This window comes from Pseudophryne corroboree, unplaced genomic scaffold (genome assembly GCF_028390025.1).
Source record: "Pseudophryne corroboree isolate aPseCor3 unplaced genomic scaffold, aPseCor3.hap2 scaffold_872, whole genome shotgun sequence".
Taxonomy (NCBI): domain Eukaryota; kingdom Metazoa; phylum Chordata; class Amphibia; order Anura; family Myobatrachidae; genus Pseudophryne; species Pseudophryne corroboree.
In genome coordinates this window covers 82,427-105,109 of record NW_026970451.1, presented here as the reverse complement: position 1 = coordinate 105,109, position 22,683 = coordinate 82,427, and the positions used below count along the sequence as shown (strand labels likewise).

At 41.5% G+C, this 22,683-nt stretch overlaps 18 non-coding genes across 18 annotated transcripts; all 18 read left to right on the top strand.

Moving 5' to 3' along the window:
• The first annotated feature begins 221 nt into the window (after positions 1 to 221).
• On the top strand, positions 222 to 385 carry LOC135043538 (U1 spliceosomal RNA). The gene has a single exon (XR_010236378.1). It is a non-coding gene; the product is annotated as a U1 spliceosomal RNA (small nuclear RNA).
• Positions 386 to 537: 152 nt separating this feature from the next.
• Positions 538 to 700, top strand: LOC135043557 (U1 spliceosomal RNA). Its single transcript, XR_010236397.1, has one exon. It is a non-coding gene; the product is annotated as a U1 spliceosomal RNA (small nuclear RNA).
• A 671-nt stretch (positions 701 to 1,371) lies between these two features.
• LOC135043535 (U1 spliceosomal RNA) lies at positions 1,372 to 1,535 on the top strand. Its single transcript, XR_010236375.1, has one exon. It is a non-coding gene; the product is annotated as a U1 spliceosomal RNA (small nuclear RNA).
• A 152-nt stretch (positions 1,536 to 1,687) lies between these two features.
• LOC135043547 (U1 spliceosomal RNA) lies at positions 1,688 to 1,850 on the top strand. Its single transcript, XR_010236387.1, has one exon. It is a non-coding gene; the product is annotated as a U1 spliceosomal RNA (small nuclear RNA).
• A 671-nt stretch (positions 1,851 to 2,521) lies between these two features.
• On the top strand, positions 2,522 to 2,685 carry LOC135043542 (U1 spliceosomal RNA). The gene has a single exon (XR_010236382.1). It is a non-coding gene; the product is annotated as a U1 spliceosomal RNA (small nuclear RNA).
• Positions 2,686 to 2,837: 152 nt separating this feature from the next.
• On the top strand, positions 2,838 to 3,000 carry LOC135043559 (U1 spliceosomal RNA). The gene has a single exon (XR_010236399.1). It is a non-coding gene; the product is annotated as a U1 spliceosomal RNA (small nuclear RNA).
• A 671-nt stretch (positions 3,001 to 3,671) lies between these two features.
• On the top strand, positions 3,672 to 3,835 carry LOC135043534 (U1 spliceosomal RNA). The gene has a single exon (XR_010236374.1). It is a non-coding gene; the product is annotated as a U1 spliceosomal RNA (small nuclear RNA).
• Positions 3,836 to 3,987: 152 nt separating this feature from the next.
• On the top strand, positions 3,988 to 4,150 carry LOC135043550 (U1 spliceosomal RNA). Its single transcript, XR_010236390.1, has one exon. It is a non-coding gene; the product is annotated as a U1 spliceosomal RNA (small nuclear RNA).
• Positions 4,151 to 4,823: 673 nt separating this feature from the next.
• Positions 4,824 to 4,987, top strand: LOC135043531 (U1 spliceosomal RNA). Its single transcript, XR_010236371.1, has one exon. It is a non-coding gene; the product is annotated as a U1 spliceosomal RNA (small nuclear RNA).
• Positions 4,988 to 5,139: 152 nt separating this feature from the next.
• LOC135043561 (U1 spliceosomal RNA) lies at positions 5,140 to 5,302 on the top strand. Its single transcript, XR_010236400.1, has one exon. It is a non-coding gene; the product is annotated as a U1 spliceosomal RNA (small nuclear RNA).
• A 671-nt stretch (positions 5,303 to 5,973) lies between these two features.
• Positions 5,974 to 6,137, top strand: LOC135043537 (U1 spliceosomal RNA). The gene has a single exon (XR_010236377.1). It is a non-coding gene; the product is annotated as a U1 spliceosomal RNA (small nuclear RNA).
• A 152-nt stretch (positions 6,138 to 6,289) lies between these two features.
• LOC135043556 (U1 spliceosomal RNA) lies at positions 6,290 to 6,452 on the top strand. Its single transcript, XR_010236396.1, has one exon. It is a non-coding gene; the product is annotated as a U1 spliceosomal RNA (small nuclear RNA).
• Positions 6,453 to 7,123: 671 nt separating this feature from the next.
• Positions 7,124 to 7,287, top strand: LOC135043544 (U1 spliceosomal RNA). Its single transcript, XR_010236384.1, has one exon. It is a non-coding gene; the product is annotated as a U1 spliceosomal RNA (small nuclear RNA).
• Positions 7,288 to 7,439: 152 nt separating this feature from the next.
• On the top strand, positions 7,440 to 7,602 carry LOC135043549 (U1 spliceosomal RNA). The gene has a single exon (XR_010236389.1). It is a non-coding gene; the product is annotated as a U1 spliceosomal RNA (small nuclear RNA).
• Positions 7,603 to 8,273: 671 nt separating this feature from the next.
• Positions 8,274 to 8,437, top strand: LOC135043541 (U1 spliceosomal RNA). The gene has a single exon (XR_010236381.1). It is a non-coding gene; the product is annotated as a U1 spliceosomal RNA (small nuclear RNA).
• A 152-nt stretch (positions 8,438 to 8,589) lies between these two features.
• On the top strand, positions 8,590 to 8,752 carry LOC135043554 (U1 spliceosomal RNA). Its single transcript, XR_010236394.1, has one exon. It is a non-coding gene; the product is annotated as a U1 spliceosomal RNA (small nuclear RNA).
• Positions 8,753 to 9,423: 671 nt separating this feature from the next.
• LOC135043533 (U1 spliceosomal RNA) lies at positions 9,424 to 9,587 on the top strand. Its single transcript, XR_010236373.1, has one exon. It is a non-coding gene; the product is annotated as a U1 spliceosomal RNA (small nuclear RNA).
• A 152-nt stretch (positions 9,588 to 9,739) lies between these two features.
• LOC135043552 (U1 spliceosomal RNA) lies at positions 9,740 to 9,902 on the top strand. The gene has a single exon (XR_010236392.1). It is a non-coding gene; the product is annotated as a U1 spliceosomal RNA (small nuclear RNA).
• Positions 9,903 to 22,683: the final 12,781 nt, after the last annotated feature.

The following is a 22,683-nucleotide window of genomic DNA, read 5'->3' as shown; positions in this document are numbered from 1 at the left end:
TTCCCCCAGGAATGCTTGCACTAGTTGTTGCATTTGGTTTGTTGTTTGGGGGTGCTTCAGTATTAGGCAGCCTTCTGCCCTCCCATGTTCATCTGAAAATATGTGTTCTCCCTGCAGTTGTTGTCCCCAGATGAGAGTTCCCTTGTGCTGCCTCAGTTGAATCTCCTTTACTTGACAGAGATGTGCCTGAGCAGCGGCCCTCCCCAGCCCTATCCCAAATCATACTTATTTTGCATAGGAGATACCATGGTCATGAAGATTGTTCTCCCAGGGTGAGGTTCATTCATTGCATTCTGGGTATGCTGACCCCTGTGATTTCCCCAAATGTGGGAAACTCAACTGCATTATTTGTGGTAGTGGGGGACTGTGTTTGTGCTTTCTTCTGGTCAACTCTGGTAAAAATCAGATTTCTTTGTCTCAGATCTTCCTCTAGCCTTGTTCCTCTTTCGAGAGTTCCCTTGTGCTGCCTCAGTTGGATCTCCTTCACTTGACAGGGGGGTACCCGAGCAGCGACCCTTCGCAGCTCTAGCCCAACTCCTACTTACCTGCCAGGTGAGATACTATGATCATGTAGGTGCTTCTCCCAGGGCAAGGCTCACCCATTGCACTCTGGGTGTGCTGCCCCTGTGATTTCCCCAAATGTGGGAAACTTGACTGCATAATTTGTGTTTCCCCTGGTCGGCTCTCGTATAATTCAGATCTCTTTGTCTCAGGTCTCTCTCCAGCCTAGTTTGCTGTCTGTTTCCACTTCTCTTTTCTTGAGCCGCTCCCTTCTATGCCCTTGCGCACTATCCTGACTTCTCCCGTCTGCTTACTTTGTGCCTTCCAACACACAATGCAAACTACAGGTAGTGCTGCAGGGCCCACACCCTTTTACTTGCCTCACAGAGCAGCTCTGGAGCTGTTACAGTGCCCAGCTGCTGCAAGAAATCAGCTTGAATGCTTCAGGGGCTGGGGCATTGCCAACATGAGCCCCACACCGAAGGAGGGTGGGGGTGTTTAATGCGAACTAAGGGTCACCCAAGCGCCGCAAAAGGCCGCCATGCCCTGCACGCCCCTTTTCTCTTTTCATATGCAGACGAGGGTTGAAGCCAACTTTGACCCACTGCTTGGATGGCATTACCATATGCAAATCAATCTGCTGCAGGCCTTCCCCCAGGAATGCTTGCACTAGTTGTTGCATTTGGTTTGTTGTTTGGGGGTGCTTCAGTATTAGGCAGCCTTCTGCCCTCCCATGTTCATCTGAAAATATGTGTTCTCCCTGCAGTTGTTGTCCCCAGATGAGAGTTCCCTTGTGCTGCCTCAGTTGAATCTCCTTTACTTGACAGAGATGTGCCTGAGCAGCGGCCCTCCCCAGCCCTATCCCAAATCATACTTATTTTGCATAGGAGATACCATGGTCATGAAGATTGTTCTCCCAGGGTGAGGTTCATTCATTGCATTCTGGGTATGCTGACCCCTGTGATTTCCCCAAATGTGGGAAACTCGACTGCATTATTTGTGGTAGTGGGGGACTGTGTTTGTGCTTTCCTCTGCTCAGCTCTGGTAAAAGTCAGATTTCTTTGTCTCAGATCTTCCTCTAGCCTTGTTCTTCTTTCGAGAGTTCCCTTGTGCTGCCTCAGTTGGATCTCCTTCACTTGACAGGGGGGTGCCCGAGCAGCGACCCTCCCCAGCTCTAGCCCAACTCCTACTTACCTGCCAGGTGAGATACTATGATCAGGAAGGTGCTTCTCCCAGGGCAAGGCTCACCCATTGCACTCTGGGTGTGCCGCTCCTGCGATTTCCCCAAATGTGGGAAACTTGACTGCATAATTTGTGTTTCCTCTGGTCGGCTCTCGTATAATTCAGATCTCTTTGTCTCAGGTCTTTCTCCAGCCTAGTTTGCTGTCTGTTTCCACTTCTCTTTTCTTGAGCCGCTCCCTTCTATGCCCTTGCGCACTATCCTGACCTCTCCCGTCTGCTTACTTTGTGCCTTCCAACGCACAATGCATACTACAGGTAGTGCTGCAGGGCCCACACCCTTTTACATGCTTTACAGAACAGCTCTGGAGCTGTTACAGTGCCCAGCTGCTGCAAGAAATCATCTTGAATGCTTCAGGGGCTGGGGCATAGCCAACATGAGCCCCACACCGAAGGAGGGTGGAGATGTTTAATGTGAATTAGGGGTCATCCAAGCGCCACAAAAGGACGCCATGCCCTGCACATCCCTTTTTTCTTTTCATATGCAGACGAGGGTTGAAGCCAACTTTGACCCACTGCTTGGATGACATCACCATATGCAAATCCATCTGCTGTAGGCCTTCCCCCAGGAATGCTTGTACTAGTTGTTGCATTTGGTTTGTTGTTTGGGGGTGCTTCAGTATTAGGCAGCCTTCTGCCCTCCCATGTTCATCTGAAAATATGTGTTCTCCCAGCAGTTGTTGTCCCCAGATGAGAGTTCCCTTGTGCTGCCTCAGTTGAATCTCCTTTACTTGACAGAGATGTGCCTGAGCAGCGGCCCTCCCCAGCTCTATCCCAAATCATACTTATTTTGCATAGGAGATACCATGGTCATGAAGATTGTTCTCCCAGGGTGAGGTTCATTCATTGCATTCTGGGTATGCTGACTCCTATGATTTCCCCAAATGTGGGAAACTCGACTGCATTATTTGTGGTAGTGGGGGACTGTGTTTGTGCTTTCCTCTGGTCAGCTCTGGTAAAAGTCAGATTTATTTGTCTCAGATCTTCCTCTAGCCTTGTTCTTCTTTCGAGAGTTCCCTTGTGCTGCCTCAGTTGGATCTCCTTCACTTGACAGGGGGGTGCCCTAGCATCAACCCTCCCCAGCTCAAGCCCAACTCCTACTTACCTGCCAAGTGAGATACAATGATCATGAAGGTGCTTCTCCCAGGGCAAGGCTCACCCATTGCACTCTGGGTGTGCTGCTCCTGCGATTTCCCCAAATGTGGGAAACTTGACTGCATAATTTGTGTTTCCCCTGGTCAGCTCTCGTATAATTCAGATCTGTTTGTCTCAGGTCTCTCTCCAGCCTAGTTTGCTGTCTGTTTCAACTTCTCTTTTCTTGAGCCGCTCCCTTCTATGCCCTTGCGCATTATCTTGACTTCTCCCATCTGCTTACTTTGTGCCTTCCAATGCACAATGCGAACTACAGGTAGTGCTGCAGGGCCCACACCCTTTTACTTGCCTTACAGAGCAGCTCTGGAGCTATTACAGTGCCCAGCTGCTGCAAGTAATCAGCTTGAATGCTTCATGGGCTGGGGCATAGCCAACATGAGCCCCACACCGAAGTAGGGTGGAGGTGTTTAATGCGAACTAGGGGTCATCCAAGCGCCGCAAAAGGCAGCCATGCCCTGCACGCCCCTTTTCTCTTTTCATATGCAGACGAGGGTTGAAGCCAACTTTGACCCACTGCTTGGATGACATCACCATATGCAAAACCATCTGCTGCAGGCCTTCCCCCAGGAATGCTTGTAATAGTTGTTGCATTTGGTTTGTTGTTTGGGGGTGCTTCAGTATTAGGCAGCCTTCTGCCCTCCCATGTTCATCTGAAAATATGTGTTCTCCCTGCAGTTGTTGTCCCCAGATGAGAGTTCCCTTGTGCTGCCTCAGTTGAATCTCCTTTACTTGACAGAGATGTGCCTGAGCAGCGGCCCTCACCAGCCCTATCCCAAATCATACTTATTTTGCATAGGAGATACCATGGTCATGAAGATTGTTCTCCCAGGGTGAGGTTCATTCATTGCATTCTGGGTATGCTGACCCCTGTGATTTCCCCAAATGTGGGAAACTCGACTGCATTATTTGTGGTAGTGGGGGACTGTGTTTGTGCTTTCCTCTGGTCAGCTCTGGTAAAAGTCAGATTTCTTTGTCTCAGATCTTCCTCTAGCCTTGTTCCTCTTTCAAGAGTTCCCTTGTGCTGCCTCAGTTGGATCTCCTTCACTTGACAGGGGGGTGCCCGAGCAGCGACCCTCCCCAGCTCTAGCCCAACTCCTACTTACCTGCCAGGTGAGATACTATGATCATGAAGGTGCTACTCCCAGGGCAAGGCTCACCCATTGCACTCTGGGTGTGCTGCTCCTGCAATTTCCCCAAATGTGGGACACTTGACTGCATAATTTGTGTTTCCCCTGGTCGGCTCTCGTATAATTCAGATCTCTTTGTCTCAGGTCTCTCTCCAGTATAGTTTGCTGTCTGTTTCCACTTCTCTTTTCTTGAGCCGCTCCCTTCTATGCCCTTGCGCACTATCCTGACTTCTCCCGTCTGCTTACTTTGTGCCTTCCAATGCACAATGCAAACTACAGGTAGTGCTGCAGGGCCCACACCCTTTTACTTGCCTTACAGAGCAGCTCTGGAGCTGTTACAGTGCCCAGCTGCTGCAAGAAATCAGCTTGAATGCTTCAGGGGCTGGGGCATAGCCAACATGAGCCCCACACCGAAGGAGGGTGGAGGTGTTTAATGCGAACTAGAGGTCATCCAAGCGCCGCAAAAGGCCGCCATGCCCTGCACGCCCCTTTTCTCTTTTTTGATATGCAGACGAGGGTTGAAGCCAACTTTGACCCACTGCTTGGATGGCATTACCATATGCAAATCAATCTGCTGCAGGCCTTCCCCCAGGAATGCTTGCACTAGTTGTTGCATTTGGTTTGTTGTTTGGGGGTGCTTCAGTATTAGGCAGCCTTCTGCCCTCCCATGTTCATCTGAAAATATGTGTTCTCCCTGCAGTTGTTGTCCCCAGATGAGAGTTCCCTTGTGCTGCCTCAGTTGAATCTCCTTTACTTAACAGAGATGTGCCTGAGCAGCGGCCCTCCCCAGCCCTATCCCAAATCATACTTATTTTGCATAGGAGATACCATGGTCATGAAGATTGTTCTCCCAGGGTGAGGTTCATTCATTGCATTCTGGGTATGCTGACCCCTGTGATTTCCCCAAATGTGGGAAACTCAACTGCATTATTTGTGGTAGTGGGGGACTGTGTTTGTGCTTTCCTCTGGTCAGCTCTGGTAAAAGTCAGATTTCTTTGTCTCAGATCTTCCTCTAGCCTTGTTCTTCTTTCGAGAGTTCCCTTGTGCTGCCTCAGTTGGATCTCCTTCACTTGACAGGGGGGTGCACGAGCAGCGACCCTCCCCAGCTCTAGCCCAACTCCTATTTACCTGCCAGGTGAGATACTATGATCAGGAAGGTGCTTCTCCCAGGGCAAGGCTCACCCATTGCACTCTGGGTGTGCTGCTCCTGCGATTTCCCCAAATGTGGGACACTTGACGGCATAATTTGTGTTTCCTCTGGTCGGCTCTCATATAATTCAGATCTCTTTGTCTCAGGTCTTTCTCCAGCCTAGTTTGCTGTCTGTTTCCACTTCTCTTTTCTTGAGCCGCTCCCTTCTATGCCCTTGCGCACTATCCTGACCTCTCCCGTCTGCTTACTTTGTGCCTTCCAACGCACAATGCATACTACAGGTAGTGCTGCAGGGCCCACACCCTTTTACATGCTTTACAGAGCAGCTCTGGAGCTGTTACAGTGCCCAGCTGCTGCAAGAAATCATCTTGAATGCTTCAGGGGCTGGGGCATAGCCAACATGAGCCCCACACCGAAGGAGGGTGGAGATGTTTAATGCGAATTAGGGGTCATCCAAGCGCCACAAAAGGACGCCATGCCCTGCACATCCCTTTTTTCTTTTCATATGCAGACGAGGGTTGAAGCCAACTTTGACCCACTGCTTGGATGACATCACCATATGCAAAACCATCTGCTGCAGGCCTTCCCCCAGGAATGCTTGCACTAGTTGTTGCATTTGGTTTGTTGTTTGGGGGTGCTTCAGTATTAGGCAGCCTTCTGCCCTCCCATGTTCATCTGAAAATATGTGTTCTCCCTGCAGTTGTTGTCCCCAGATGAGAGTTCCCTTGTGCTGCCTCAGTTGAATCTCCTTTACTTGACAGAGATGTGCCTGAGCAGCGGCCCTCCCCAGCCCTATCCCAAATCATACTTATTTTGCATAGGAGATACCATGGTCATGAAGATTGTTCTCCCAGGGTGAGGTTCATTCATTGCATTCTGGGTATGCTGACCCCTGTGATTTCCCCAAATGTGGGAAACTCAACTGCATTATTTGTGGTAGTGGGGGACTGTGTTTGTGCTTTCTTCTGGTCAACTCTGGTAAAAATCAGATTTCTTTGTCTCAGATCTTCCTCTAGCCTTGTTCCTCTTTCGAGAGTTCCCTTGTGCTGCCTCAGTTGGATCTCCTTCACTTGACAGGGGGGTACCCGAGCAGCGACCCTTCGCAGCTCTAGCCCAACTCCTACTTACCTGCCAGGTGAGATACTATGATCATGTAGGTGCTTCTCCCAGGGCAAGGCTCACCCATTGCACTCTGGGTGTGCTGCCCCTGTGATTTCCCCAAATGTGGGAAACTTGACTGCATAATTTGTGTTTCCCCTGGTCGGCTCTCGTATAATTCAGATCTCTTTGTCTCAGGTCTCTCTCCAGCCTAGTTTGCTGTCTGTTTCCACTTCTCTTTTCTTGAGCCGCTCCCTTCTATGCCCTTGCGCACTATCCTGACTTCTCCCGTCTGCTTACTTTGTGCCTTCCAACACACAATGCAAACTACAGGTAGTGCTGCAGGGCCCACACCCTTTTACTTGCCTCACAGAGCAGCTCTGGAGCTGTTACAGTGCCCAGCTGCTGCAAGAAATCAGCTTGAATGCTTCAGGGGCTGGGGCATTGCCAACATGAGCCCCACACCGAAGGAGGGTGGGGGTGTTTAATGCGAACTAAGGGTCACCCAAGCGCCGCAAAAGGCCGCCATGCCCTGCACGCCCCTTTTCTCTTTTCATATGCAGACGAGGGTTGAAGCCAACTTTGACCCACTGCTTGGATTGCATTACCATATGCAAATCAATCTGCTGCAGGCCTTCCCCCAGGAATGCTTGCACTAGTTGTTGCATTTGGTTTGTTGTTTGGGGGTGCTTCAGTATTAGGCAGCCTTCTGCCCTCCCATGTTCATCTGAAAATATGTGTTCTCCCTGCAGTTGTTGTCCCCAGATGAGAGTTCCCTTGTGCTGCCTCAGTTGAATCTCCTTTACTTGACAGAGATGTGCCTGAGCAGCGGCCCTCCCCAGCCCTATCCCAAATCATACTTATTTTGCATAGTAGATACCATGGTCATGAAGATTGTTCTCCCAGGGTGAGGTTCATTCATTGCATTCTGGGTATGCTGACCCCTGTGATTTCCCCAAATGTGGGAAACTCGACTGCATTATTTGTGGTAGTGGGGGACTGTGTTTGTGCTTTCCTCTGCTCAGCTCTGGTAAAAGTCAGATTTCTTTGTCTCAGATCTTCCTCTAGCCTTGTTCTTCTTTCGAGAGTTCCCTTGTGCTGCCTCAGTTGGATCTCCTTCACTTGACAGGGGGGTGCCCGAGCAGCGACCCTCCCCAGCTCTAGCCCAACTCCTACTTACCTGCCAGGTGAGATACTATGATCAGGAAGGTGCTTCTCCCAGGGCAAGGCTCACCCATTGCACTCTGGGTGTGCCGCTCCTGCGATTTCCCCAAATGTGGGAAACTTGACTGCATAATTTGTGTTTCCCCTGGTCGGCTCTCGTATAATTCAGATCTCTTTGTCTCAGGTCTTTCTCCAGCCTAGTTTGCTGTCTGTTTCCACTTCTCTTTTCTTGAGCCGCTCCCTTCTATGCCCTTGCGCACTATCCTGACCTCTCCCGTCTGCTTACTTTGTGCCTTCCAACGCACAATGCATACTACAGGTAGTGCTGCAGGGCCCACACCCTTTTACATGCTTTACAGAACAGCTCTGGAGCTGTTACAGTGCCCAGCTGCTGCAAGAAATCATCTTGAATGCTTCAGGGGCTGGGGCATAGCCAACATGAGCCCCACACCGAAGGAGGGTGGAGATGTTTAATGTGAATTAGGGGTCATCCAAGCGCCACAAAAGGACGCCATGCCCTGCACATCCCTTTTTTCTTTTCATATGCAGACGAGGGTTGAAGCCAACTTTGACCCACTGCTTGGATGACATCACCATATGCAAATCCATCTGCTGTAGGCCTTCCCCCAGGAATGCTTGTACTAGTTGTTGCATTTGGTTTGTTGTTTGGGGGTGCTTCAGTATTAGGCAGCCTTCTGCCCTCCCATGTTCATCTGAAAATATGTGTTCTCCCAGCAGTTGTTGTCCCCAGATGAGAGTTCCCTTGTGCTGCCTCAGTTGAATCTCCTTTACTTGACAGAGATGTGCCTGAGCAGCGGCCCTCCCCAGCTCTATCCCAAATCATACTTATTTTGCATAGGAGATACCATGGTCATGAAGATTGTTCTCCCAGGGTGAGGTTCATTCATTGCATTCTGGGTATGCTGACTCCTATGATTTCCCCAAATGTGGGAAACTCGACTGCATTATTTGTGGTAGTGGGGGACTGTGTTTGTGCTTTCCTCTGGTCAGCTCTGGTAAAAGTCAGATTTCTTTGTCTCAGATCTTCCTCTAGCCTTGTTCTTCTTTCGAGAGTTCCCTTGTGCTGCCTCAGTTGGATCTCCTTCACTTGACAGGGGGGTGCCCTAGCATCAACCCTCCCCAGCTCAAGCCCAACTCCTACTTACCTGCCAAGTGAGATACTATGATCATGAAGGTGCTTCTCCCAGGGCAAGGCTCACCCATTGCACTCTGGGTGTGCTGCTCCTGCGATTTCCCCAAATGTGGGAAACTTGACTGCATAATTTGTGTTTCCCCTGGTCAGCTCTCGTATAATTCAGATCTGTTTGTCTCAGGTCTCTCTCCAGCCTAGTTTGCTGTCTGTTTCAACTTCTCTTTTCTTGAGCCGCTCCCTTCTATGCCCTTGCGCATTATCTTGACTTCTCCCATCTGCTTACTTTGTGCCTTCCAATGCACAATGCGAACTACAGGTAGTGCTGCAGGGCCCACACCCTTTTACTTGCCTTACAGAGCAGCTCTGTAGCTATTACAGTGCCCAGCTGCTGCAAGTAATCAGCTTGAATGCTTCATGGGCTGGGGCATAGCCAACATGAGCCCCACACCGAAGTAGGGTGGAGGTGTTTAATGCGAACTAGGGGTCATCCAAGCGCCGCAAAAGGCCGCCATGCCCTGCACGCCCCTTTTCTCTTTTCATATGCAGACGAGGGTTGAAGCCAACTTTGACCCACTGCTTGGATGACATCACCATATGCAAATCCATCTGCTGCAGGCCTTCCCCCAGGAATGCTTGTACTAGTTGTTGCATTTGGTTTGTTGTTTGGGGGTGCTTCAGTATTAGGCAGCCTTCTGCCCTCCCATGTTCATCTGAAAATATGTGTTCTCCCTGCAGTTGTTGTCCCCAGATGAGAGTTCCCTTGTGCTGCCTCAGTTGAATCTCCTTTACTTGACAGAGATGTGCCTGAGCAGCGGCCCTCCCCAGCCCTATCCCAAATCATACTTATTTTGCATAGGAGATACCATGGTCATGAAGATTGTTCTCCCAGGGTGAGGTTCATTCATTGCATTCTGGGTATGCTGACCCCTGTGATTTCCCCAAATGTGGGAAACTCGACTGCATTATTTGTGGTAGTGGGGGACTGTGTTTGTGCTTTCCTCTGGTCAGCTCTGGTAAAAGCCAGATTTCTGTGTCTCAGATCTTCCTCTAGCCTTGTTCTTCTTTCGAGAGTTCTCTTGTGCTGCCTCAGTTGGATCTCCTTCACTTGACAGGGGGGTGCCCGAGCAGCGACCCTCCTCAGCTCTTGCCCAACTCCTACTTACCTGCCAGGTGAGATACTATGATCATGAAGGTGCTTCTCCCAGGGCAAGGCTCACCCATTGCACTCTGTGTGTGCTGCTCCAGCGATTTCCCCAAATGTGGGAAACTCGACTGCATAATTTGTGTTTCCCCTGGTCGGCTCTCGTATAATTCAGATCTCTTTGTCTCAGGTCTCTCTCCAGCCTAGTTTGCTGTCTGTTTCCACTTCTCTTTTCTTGAGCCGCTCCTTTCTATGCCCTTGCGCACTATCCTGACTTCTCCCGTCTGCTTACTTTGTGCCTTCCAACGCACAATGCGAACTACAGGTAGTGCTGCAGGGCCCACACCCTTTTAGTTGCCTTACAGAGCAGCTCTGGAGCTGTTACAGTGCCCAGCTGCTGCAAGAAATCAGCTTGAATGTTCTTCGTTGATTGATGGAAGAAACATCTAACAAAAACTCTCCAGATTATTGACTTTTTAAAGTTTTTCTAGGAAACGTTCTAGATGAATGCTTATTAGCGTTTGTCAGAATGTACGTTTGCAAAGTGTCACTGTGGCGCAATCAGTTAGCGTGTTCGGTTATTATCCAAAAGGTTGGTGGTTCAATCCCACCCAGGGACGTAATTTACCTTGTTATCAGATTTTGGTGATCTTTAAGTAGACAAGTCAAAATTTCAAACCCCCTCTTGTGGTGTAGGGTACCTGGCCTTCTCTGATGTAATCAGAGTTAGATTTGATTAAGTGATTTTATAAAAAAAAACAGCTAGGAAGCACAATTTAGCAGTGGGTTGCAGAGAAAAAGAAATATGCTGGCAAAAAAATCCAATTGAGTGATTAAACAGCTCTTCATTTTCTGGCTTTATTTTTATGCTAACAAATTTGTTCTCTGAAAAGTGTCCACAAAGCCAAGTATCTGATTAACACCTTTGTAGGGATGGTTTTTCACCTATTACTAAATTAAACTTGCTTCATTGGAAAGGCAGCAAGATGCATCGTCATTTCAATATCTACTGAAATAATACAGGTTGACACCAGGAAACATTAACGCCACTGCATCCTTGCTGCTTTCTCATGTGGAAGTCTGTTTAATGTGAAAGCAAGGTGATATCTAATTAGCATACAGGTAAGGAATTAAGAAAATCTTTATTTAAGGGTGAAGATGTTTCTCACAAAATCGTTGCCCCAATGCATCATTGAAATTCAAGCTGGAAAGATGATTTTAATATATCACTTGTACATTTTGTATTGCTCTTCTGGTGACAATGTAGTTTGTTTTTGTCAATTACCATTTTAATAATAGGGTAAAGAAAATTAAGTGGATTTTTGAAAGAAAACAATACTGTCAATATACTATTAAACAAATTAAAATGGTAAAAGTTATTGTACTTTAAGTAAAAATAAAAGAGCTAAAATATCAATCCCAATTTTGGATTACTTTAATTAAAAAAAAATGCATATAGCAGAGGGTAGTTTCAATCTGCCTACCTCTGGGTTATCGGCCCAGCATGCTTCCATTGCAGTACTCTGCTGCACATGTAAGTGCAAGAGATCCTGAAGCACTCACTCATCATGGGAAAGTACCAATGTGTTTCTTCGTTGGTTGATGGAAGAAACATCTTACAAAAACTCTCCAGATTATTGACTTTTTAAAGTTTTTCTAGGAAACGTTCTAGATGAATGCTTATTAGCCTTTGTCAGTATGAACTTTTTGCAAAGTGTCTCTGTGGCGCAATTGGTTAGTGTGTACGGCTATTAACCAAAAGGTTGGTGGTTAAATCCTACCCAGGGACGTAATTGACCTTGTGATCAGATTTTGGTGATATTTAAGTAGACAAGTCAAAATTTCAAACCCCCTCTTATTGTGTAGGGTACCTAGCCTTCTCTGATGTAATCAGAGTTAGATTTGATTCAGTGATTTTATAAAAACAGCTAGGAAGCACAATTTATCAGTGGGTTGCAGAGAAAAAGAAATATGCTGGCAAAAAAATCCAATTGAGTGATTAAACAGCTCTTCATTTTCTGGCTTTATTTTTATGCTAACAAATTTGTTCTCTGAAAAGTGTCCACAAAGCCAAGTCTCTGATTAACACCTTTGTAGGGATGGTTTTTCACCTATTACTAAATTAAACTTGCTTCATTGGAAAGGCAGCAAGATGCATCCTCATTTCAATGTCTACTGAAATAATACAGGTTGACACCAGGAAACATTAACGCCACTGCATCCTTGCTGCTTTCTCATGTGGAAGTCTGTTTAATGTGAAAACAAGGTGATATCTAATTAGCACACAGGTAAGGAATTAAGAAAATCTTTATTTAAGGGTGAAGATGTTTCTCACAAAATCGTTGCCCCAATGCATCATTGAAATTCAAGCTGGAAAGATGATTTTAATATATCACTTGTACATTTTGTATTGCTCTTCTGGTGACAATGTAGTTTGTTTTTGTCAATTACCATTTTAATAATAGGGTAAAGAAAATTTAGTGGATTTTTGAAAGAAAACAATACTGTCAATATACTATTAAAACAAATTAAAATGGTAAAAGTTATTGTACTTTAAGTAAAAATAAAAGAGCAAAAATATCAATCCCAGTTTTGGATTACTTTAATTAACAAAAAAAAATGCATATAGCAAAGGATAGTTTCAATCTGCCTACCTCTGGGTTATGGGCCCAGCATGCTTCCATTGCAGTACTCTGCTGCACATGTAAGTGCAAGAGATCCTGAAGCACTCACTCATCATGGGAAAGTACCAATGTGTTTCTTCGTTGGTTGATGGAAGAAACATCTTACAAAAACTCTCCAGATTATTGACTTTTTAAAGTTTTTCTAGGAAACGTTCTAGATGAATGCTTATTAGCCTTTGTCAGTATGTACTTTTGCAAAGTGTCTCTGTGGTGCAATTGGTTAGTGTGTAAGGCTGTTAACCAAAAGGTTGGTGGTTCAATCCCACCCAGGAATGTAATTGACCTTGTGATCAGATTTTGGTGATATTTAAGTAGACAAGTCAAAATTTCAAACCCTCTCTTATTGTGTAGGGTACCTGGCCTTCTCTGATGTAATCAGAGTTAGATTTGATTCAGTGATTTTATAAAAAACAGCTAGGAAGCACAATTTAGCAGTGGGTTGCAGATAAAAAAAATATGCTGGCAAAAAAATACAATTGAGTGATTAAACAGCTCTTCATTTTCTGGCTTTATTTTTATGCTAACAAATTTGTTCTCTGAAATGTGTCCACAAAGCCAAGTCTCTGATTAACACCTTTGTAGGGATGGTTTTTCACCTATTACTAAATTAAACTTGCTTCATTGGAAAGGCAACAAGATGCATCCTCATTTCAATGTCTACTGAAATAATACAGGTTGACACCAGGAAACATTAACGCCACTGCATCCTTGCTGCTTTCTCATGTGGAAGTCTGTTTAATGTGAAAACAAGGTGATATCTAATTATCACACTGGTAAGGAATTAAGAAAATCTTTATTTAAGGGTGAAGATGTTTCTCACAAAATCGTTGCCCCAATGCATCATTGAAATTCAAGCTGGAAAGATGATTTTAATATATCACTTGTACATTTTGTATTGCTCTTCTGGTGACAATGTAGTTTGTTTTTGTCAATTACCATTTTAATAATAGGGTAAAGAAAATTAAGTGGATTTTTGAAAGAAAACAATACTGTCAATATACTATTAAAACAAATTAAAATGGTAAAAGTTATTGTACTTTAAGTAAAAATAAAAGAGCCAAAATATCAATCCCAGTTTTGGATTACTTTAATTAACAAAAAAAAAGCATATAGCAAAGGATAGTTTCAATCTGCCTACCTCTGGGTTATGGGCCCAGCATGCTTCCATTGCAGTACTCTGCTGCACATGTAAATGCAAGAGATCCTGAAGCACTCACTCATCATGGGAAAGTACCAATGTGTTTCTTCATTGGTTGATGGAAGAAACATCTTACAAAAACTCTCCAGATTATTGACTTTTTAAAGTTTTTCTAGGAAACGTTCTTGATGAATGCTTATTAGCCTTTGTCAGTATGTACTTTTTCTCTGTGGTGCAATTGGTTAGTGTGAAAGGCTATTAACCAAAAGGTTGGTGGTTCAATCCCACCCAGGAACGTAATTGACCTTGTGATCAGATTTTGGTGATATTTAAGTAGACAAGTCAAAATTTCAAACCCCCTCTTATTGTGTAGGGTACCTGGCCTTCTCTGATGTAATCAGAGTTAGATTTGATTCAGTGATTTTATAAAAAATAGCTAGGAAGCACAATTTAGCAGTGGGTTGCAGAGAAAAAAAATATGCTGGCAAAAAAAAATCCAATTGAGTGATTAAACAGCTCTTCATTTTCTGGCTTTATTTTTATGCTAACAAATTTGTTCTCTGAAAAGTGTCCACAAAGCCAAGTCTCTGATTAACACCTGTGTAGGGATGGTTTTTCACCTATTACTAAATTAAACTTGCTTCATTGGAAAGGCAGCAAGATGCATCCTCATTTCAATGTCTACTGAAATAATACAAGTTGACACCAGGAAACATTAACGCCACTGCATCCTTGCTGCTTTCTCATGTGGAAGTCTGTTTAATGCGAAAACAAGGTGATATCTAATTAGCACACAGGTAAGGAATTAAGAAAATCTTTATTTAAGGGTGAAGATGTTTCTCACAAAATCGTTGCCCCAATGCATCATTGAAATTCAAGCTGGAAAGATGATTTTAATATATCACTTGTACATTTTGTATTGCTCTTCTGGTGACAATGTAGTTTGTTTTTGTCAATTACCATTTTAATAATAGGGTAAAGAAAATTAAGTGGATTTTTGAAAGAAAACAATACTGTCAATATACTATTAAAACAAATTAAAATGGTAAAAGTTATTGTACTTTAAGTAAAAATAAAAGAGCCAAAATATCAATCCCAGTTTTGGATTACTTTAATAAAAAAAAAAAAAGCATACAGCAGAGGATAGTTTCAATCTGCCTACCTCTGGGTTATGAGCCCAGCATGCTTCCATTGCTGTACTCTGCTGCACATGTAAGTGCAAGAGATCCTGAAGCACTCACTCATCATGGGAAAGTACCAATGTGTTTCTTCGTTGGTTGATGGTAGAAACATCTTACAAAAACTCTCCAGATTATTGACTTTTTAAAGTTTTTCTAGGAAACGTTTTAGATGAATGCTTATTAGCATTTGTCAGTATGCCCTTTCGCAAAGTGTCTCTGTGGCGCAATTAGTTAGTGTGTACGGCTATTAACTAAAAGGTTGGTGGTTCAATCCCACCCAGGGATGTAATTGATCTTGTTATCAGATTTTGGTGATCTTTAAGTAGACAAGTCAAAATTTCAAACCCCCTCTTATGGTGTAGGGTACCTGGCCTTCTCTGATGTAATCAGAGTTAGATTTGATTCATTGATTTTATAAAAACAGCTAGGAAGCACAATTTAGCAGTGGTTTGCAGAGAAAAAAAATATGCTGGCAGAAAAATCCAATTGAGTGATTAAACAGCTCTTCATTTTCTGGCTTTATTTTTATGCTAACAAATTTGTTCTCTGAAAAGTGTCCACAAAGCAAAGTCTCTGATTAACACCTTTGTAAGGATGGTTTTTCACCTATTACTAAATTAAACTTGCTTCATTGGAAAGGCAGCAAGATGCATCCTCATTTCAATGTCTACTGAAATAATACAAGTTGACACCAGGAAACATTAACGCCACTGCATCCTTGCTGCTTTCTCATGTGGAAGTCTGTTTAATGCGAAAACAAGGTGATATCTAATTATCACACAGGTAAGGAATTAAGAAAATCTTTATTTAAGGGTGAAGATGTTTCTCACAAAATCGTTGCCCCAATGCATCATTGAAATTCAAGCTGGAAAGATGATTTTAATATATCACTTGTACATTTTGTATTGCTCTTCTGGTGACAATGTAGTTTGTTTTTGTCAATTACCATTTTAATAATAGGGTAAAGAAAATTAAGTGGATTTTTGAAAGAAAACAATACTGTCAATATACTATTAAAACAAATTAAAATGGTAAAAGTTATTGTACTTTAAGTAAAAATAAAAGAGCCAAAATATCAATCCCAGTTTTGGATTACTTTAATTAACAAAAAAAAAGCATATAGCAAAGGATAGTTTCAATCTGCCTACCTCTGGGTTATGGGCCCAGCATGCTTCCATTGCTGTACTCTGCTGCACATGTAAGTGCAAGAGATCCTGAAGCACTCACTCATCATGGGAAAGTACCAATGTGTTTCTTCGTTGGTTGATGGAAGAAACATCTTACAAAAACTCTCCAGATTATTGACTTTTTAAAGTTTTTCTAGGAAACGTTCTAGATGAATGCTTATTAGCCTTTGTCAGTATTTACTTCTGCAAAGTGTCTCTGTGGCGCAATCAGTTAGTGTGTACGGCTATTAACCAAAAGGTTGGTGGTTCAATCACACCCAGGGACGTAATTGACCTTGTGATCAGATTTTGGTGATCTTTAAGTAGACAAGTCAAAATTTCAAACCCCCTGTTATGGTGTAGGGTACCTGGCCTTCTCTGATGTAATCAGAGTTAGATTTGATTCAGTGATTTTATTAAAACAGCTAGGAAGCACAATTTAGCAGTGGGTTGCAGAGAAAAAGAAATATGCTGGCAAAAAAATCCAATTGAGTGATTAAACAGCTCTTCATTTTCTGGCTTTATTTTTATGCTAACAAATTTGTTCTCTGAAAAGTGTCCACAAAGCCAAGTCTCTGATTAACACCTTTGTAGGGATGGTTTTTCACCTATTACTAAATTAAACTTGCTTCATTGGAAAGGCAGCAAGATGCATCCTCATTTCAATGTCTACTGAAATAATACAGGTTGACACCAGGAAACATTAACGCCACTGCATCCTTGCTGCTTTCTCATGTGGAAGTCTGTTTAATGTGAAAACAAGGTGATATCTAATTAGCACACAGGTAAGGAATTAAGAAAATCTTTAAGGGTGAAGATGTTTCTCACAAAATCGTTGCCCCAATGCATCATTGAAATTCAAGCTGGAAAGATGATTTTAATATATCACTTGTACATTTTGTATTGCTCTTCTGGTGACAATGTAGTTTGTTTTTGTCAATTACCATTTTAATAATAGGGTAAAGAAAATTAAGTGGATTTTTGAAAGAAAACAATACTGTCAATATACTATTAAAACAAATTAAAATGGTAAAAGTTATTGTACTTTAAGTAAAAATAAAAGAGCAAAAATATCAATCCCAGTTTTGGATTACTTTAATTAACAAAAAAAAATGCATATAGCAAAGGATAGTTTCAATCTGCCTACCTCTGGGTTATGGGCCCAGCATGCTTCCATTGCAGTACTCTGCTGCACATGTAAGTGCAAGAGATCCTGAAGCACTCACTCATAATGGGAAAGTACCAATGTGTTTCTTCGTTGGTTGATGGAAGAAACATCTTACAAAAACTCTCCAGATTATTGACTTTTTAAAGTTTTTCTAGGAAACGTTCTAGATGAATGCTTATTAGCCTTTGTCAGTATGTACTTTTGCAAAGTGTCTCTGTGGTGCAATTGGTTAGTGTGTAAGACTATTAACCAAAAGGTTGGTGGTTCAATCCCACCCAGGAATGTAATTGACCTTGTGATCAGATTTTGGTGATATTTAAGTAGACAAGTCAAAATTTCAAACCCCCTCTTATTGTGTAGGGTACCTGGCCTTCTCTGATGTAATCAGAGTTAGATTTGATTCAGTGATTTTATAAAAAAAACAGCTAGGAAGCACAATTTAGCAGTGGGTTGCAGATAAAAAAATATGCTGGCAAAAAAATACAATTGAGTGATTAAACAGCTCTTCATTTTCTGGCTTTATTTTTATGCTAACAAATTTGTTCTCTGAAATGTGTCCACAAAGCCAAGTCTCTGATTAACACCTTTGTAGGGATGGTTTTTCACCTATTACTAAATTAAACTTGCTTCATTGGAAAGGCAACAAGATGCATCCTCATTTCAATGTCTACTGAAATAATACAGGTTGACACCAGGAAACATTAACGCCACTGCATCCTTGCTGCTTTCTCATGTGGAAGTCTGTTTAATGTGAAAACAAGGTGATATCTAATTATCACACAGGTAAGGAATTAAGAAAATCTTTATTTAAGGGTGAAGATGTTTCTCACAAAATCGTTGCCCCAATGCATCATTGAAATTCAAGCTGGAAAGATGATTTTAATATATCACTTGTACATTTTGTATTGCTCTTCTGGTGACAATGTAGTTTGTTTTTGTCAATTACCATTTTAATAATAGGGTAAAGAAAATTAAGTGGATTTTTAAAAGAAAACAATACTGTCAATATACTATCAAAACAAATTAAAATGGTAAAAGTTATTGTACTTTAAGTAAAAATAAAAGAGCCAAAATATCAATCCCAGTTTTGGATTACTTTAACAAAAAAAAAATGCATATAGCAAAGGATAGTTTCAATCTGCCTACCTCTGGGTTATGGGCCCAGCATGCTTCCATTGCAGTACTCTGCTGCACATGTAAGTGCAAGAGATCCTGAAGCACTCACTCATCATGGGAAAGTACCAATGTGTTTCTTTGTTGGTTGATGGAAGAAACATCTTACAAAAACTCTCCAGATTATTGACTTTTTAAAGTTTTTTTAGGAAACGTTCTAGATGAATGCTTATTAGCCTTTGTCAGTATGAACTTTTGCAAAGTGTCTCTGTGGCGCAATTGGTTAGTGTGTAAGGCTATTAACCAAAAGGTTGGTGGTTCAATCCCACCCAGGGACGTAATTGACCTTGTGATCAGATTTTGGTGATATTTAAGTAGACAAGTCAAAATTTCAAACCCCCTCTTATTGTGTAGGGTACCTGGCCTTCTCTGATGTTATCAGAGTTAGATTTGATTCAGTGATTTTATAAAAAAACAGCTAGGAAGCACAATTTAGCAGTGGGTTGCAGAGAAAAAAAATATGCTGGCAAAAAAATCCAATTGAGTGATTAAACAGCTCTTCATTTTCTGGTTTATTTTTATGCTAACAAATTTGTTCTCTGAAAAGTGTCCACAAAGCCAAGTCTCTGATTAACACCTTTGTAGGGATGGTTTTTCACCTATTACTAAATTAAACTTGCTTCATTGGAAAGGCAGCAAGATGCATCCTCATTTCAATGTCTACTGAAATAATACAGGTTGACACCAGGAAACATTAACGCCACTGCATCCTTGCTGCTTTCTCATGTGGAAGTCTGTTTAATGTGAAAACAAGGTGATATCTAATTAGCACACAGGTAAGGAATTAAGAAAATCTTTATTTAAGGGTGAAGATGTTTCTCACAAAATCGTTGCCCCAATGCATCATTGAAATTCAAGCTGGAAAGATGATTTTAATATATCACTTGTACATTTTGTATTGCTCTTCTGGTGACAATGTAGTTTGTTTTTGTCAATTACCATTTTAATAATAGGGTAAAGAAAATTAAGTGGATTTTTGAAAGAAAACAATACTGTCAATATACTATTAAAACAAATTAAAATGGTAAAAGTTATTGTACTTTAAGTAAAAATAAAAGAGCAAAAATATCAATCCCAGTTTTGGATTACTTTAATTAACAAAAAAAATGCATATAGCAAAGAATAGTTTCAATCTGCCTATCTCTGGGTTATGGGCCCAGCATGCTTCCATTGCAGTACTCTGCTGCACATGTAAGTGCAAGAGATCCTGAAGCACTCACTCATCATGGGAAAGTACCAATGTGTTTCTTCATTGGTTGATGGAAGAAACATCTTACAAAAACTCTCCAGATTATTGACTTTTTAAAGTTTTTCTAGGAAACGTTTTAGATGAATGCTTATTAGCCCTTGTCAGTATATACTTTTGCAATGTGTCTCTGTGGCGCAATTAGTTAGTGTGTACGGCTATTAACCAAAAGGTTGGTGGTTCAATCCCACCCAGGTACGTAATTGACCTTGTTATCAGATTTTGGTGATCTTTAAGTAGACATGTCAAATTTCATACCCCCTGTTATTGTGTAGGGTACCTGGCCTTCTCTGATGTAATCAGAGTTAGATTTGATTCAATGATTTTATAAAAACATCTAGGAAGCACAATTTAGCAGTGGGTTGCAGAGAAAAAAAAATATGCTGGCAAAAAAATCAAATTGCGTGATTAAACAGCTCTTCATTTTCTGGCTTTATTTTTATGCTAACAAATTTGTTCTCTGAAAAGTGTCCACAAAGCCAAGTCTCTGATTAACACCTTTGTAGGGATGGTTTTTCACCTATTACTAAATTAAACTTGCTTCATTGGAAAGGCAGCAAGATGCATCCTCATTTCAATGTCTACTGAAATAATACAGGTTGAAACCAGGAAACATTAACGCCACTGCATCCTTGCTGCTTTCTCATGTGGAAGTCTGTTTAATGTGAAAACAAGGTGATATCTAATTAGCACACAGGTAAGGAATTACGAAAATCTTTATTTAAGGGTGAAGATGTTTCTCACAAAATTGTTGCCCCAATGCATCATTGAAATTCAAGCTGGAAAGATGATTTTAATATATCACTTGTACATTTTGTATTGCTCTTCTGGTGACAATGTAGTTTTTTTTGTCAATTACCATTTTAATAATAGGGTAAAGAAAATTAAGTGGATTTTTGAAAGAAAACTATACTGTCAATAAACTATTAAAACAAATTAAAATGGTAAAAGTTATTGTACTTTAAGTAAAAATAAAAGAGCAAAAATATCAATCCCAGTTTTGATTACTTAAATTAACAAAAAAAATGCATATAGCAAAGGATAGTTTCAATCTGCCTACCTCTGGGTTATGGGTCCAGCATGCTTCCATTGCAGTACTCTGCTGCACATGTAAGTGCAAGAGATCCAGAAGCACTCACTCATCATGGGAAAGTACCAATGTGTTTATTCGTTGGTTGATGGAAGAAACATCTTACAAAAACTCTCCAGATTATTTATTTTTTAATGTTTTTCTAGGAAACGTTCTAGATGTATGCTTATTAGCCTTTGTCAGTATGTACTTTTTGCAAAGTGTCTCTGTGGCGCGATCGGTTAGTGTGTTCGACTATTAACCAAAAGGTTGGTGGTTCAATCCCACCCAGGGACGTAATTGACCTTGTGATCAGATTTTGGTGATATTTAAGTAGACAAGTCAAAATTTCAAACCCCCTCTTATTGTGTAGGGTACCTGGCCTTCTCTGATGTAATCAGAGTTAGATTTGATTCAGTGATTTTATAAAAAACAGCTAGGAAGCACAATTTAGCAGTGGGTTGCAGAGAAAAAAAATATGCTGGCAAAAAAAATCCAATTGAGTGATTAAACAGCTCTTCATTTTCTGGCTTTATTTTTATGCTAACAAATTTGTTCTCTGAAAAGTGTCCACAAAGCCAAGTCTCTGATTAACACCTTTGTAGGGATGGTTTTTCACCTATTACTAAATTAAACTTGCTTCATTGGAAAGGCAGCAAGATGCATCCTCATTTCAATGTCTACTGAAATAATACAAGTTGACACCAGGAAACATTAACGCCACTGCATCCTTGCTGCTTTCTCATGTGGAAGTCTGTTTAATGCGAAAACAAGGTGATATCTAATTATCACACAGGTAAGGAATTAAGAAAATCTTTATTTAAGGGTGAAGATGTTTCTCACAAAATCGTTGCCCCAATGCATCATTGAAATTCAAGCTGGAAAGATGATTTTAATATATCACTTGTACATTTTGTATTGCTCTTCTGGTGACAATGTAGTTTGTTTTTGTCAATTACCATTTTAATAATAGGGTAAAGAAAATTAAGTGGATTTTTGAAAGAAAACAATACTGTCAATATACTATTAAAACAAATTAAAATGGTAAAAGTTATTGTACTTTAAGTAAAAATAAAAGAGCCAAAATATCAATCCCAGTTTTGGATTACTTTAATTAACAAAAAAAAAGCATATAGCAAAGGATAGTTTCAATCTGCCTACCTCTGGGTTATGGGCCCAGCATGCTTCCATTGCTGTACTCTGCTGCACATGTTAGTGCAAGAGATCCTGAAGCACTCACTCATCATGGGAAAGTACCAATGTGTTTCTTCGTTGGTTGATGGAAGAAACATCTTACAAAAACTCTCCAGATTATTGACTTTTTAAAGTTTTTCTAGGAAACGTTTTAGATGAATGCTTATTAGCCTTTGTCAGTATGCCCTTTCGCAAAGTGTCTTTGTGGCGCAATCAGTTAGTGTGTATGGCTATTAACTAAAAGGTTGGTGGTTCAATCCCACCCAGGGATGTAATTGATCTTGTTATCAGATTTTGGTGATCTTTAAGTAGACAAGTCAAAATTTCAAACCCCCTCTTATGGTGTAGGGTACCTGGCCTTCTCTGATGTAATCAGAGTTAGATTTGATTCATTGATTTTATAAAAACAGCTAGGAAGCACAATTTAGCAGTGGTTTGCAGAGAAAAAAAATATGCTGGCAGAAAAATCCAATTGAGTGATTAAACAGCTCTTCATTTTCTTGCTTTATTTTTATGCTAACAAATTTGTTCTCTGAAAAGTGTCCACAAAGCCAAGTCTCTGATTAACACCTTTGTAAGGATGGTTTTTCACCTATTACTAAATTAAACTTGCTTCATTGGAAAGGCAGCAAGATGCATCCTCATTTCAATGTCTACTGAAATAATACAAGTTGACACCAGGAAACATTAACGCCACTGCATCCTTGCTGCTTTCTCATGTGGAAGTCTGTGTAATGCGAAAACAAGGTGATATCTAATTATCACACAGGTAAGGAATTAAGAAAATCTTTATTTAAGGGTGAAGATGTTTCTCACAAAATCGTTGCCCCAATGCATCATTGAAATTCAAGCTGGAAAGATGATTTTAATATATCACTTGTACATTTTGTATTGCTCTTCTGGTGACAATGTAGTTTGTTTTTGTCAATTACCATTTTA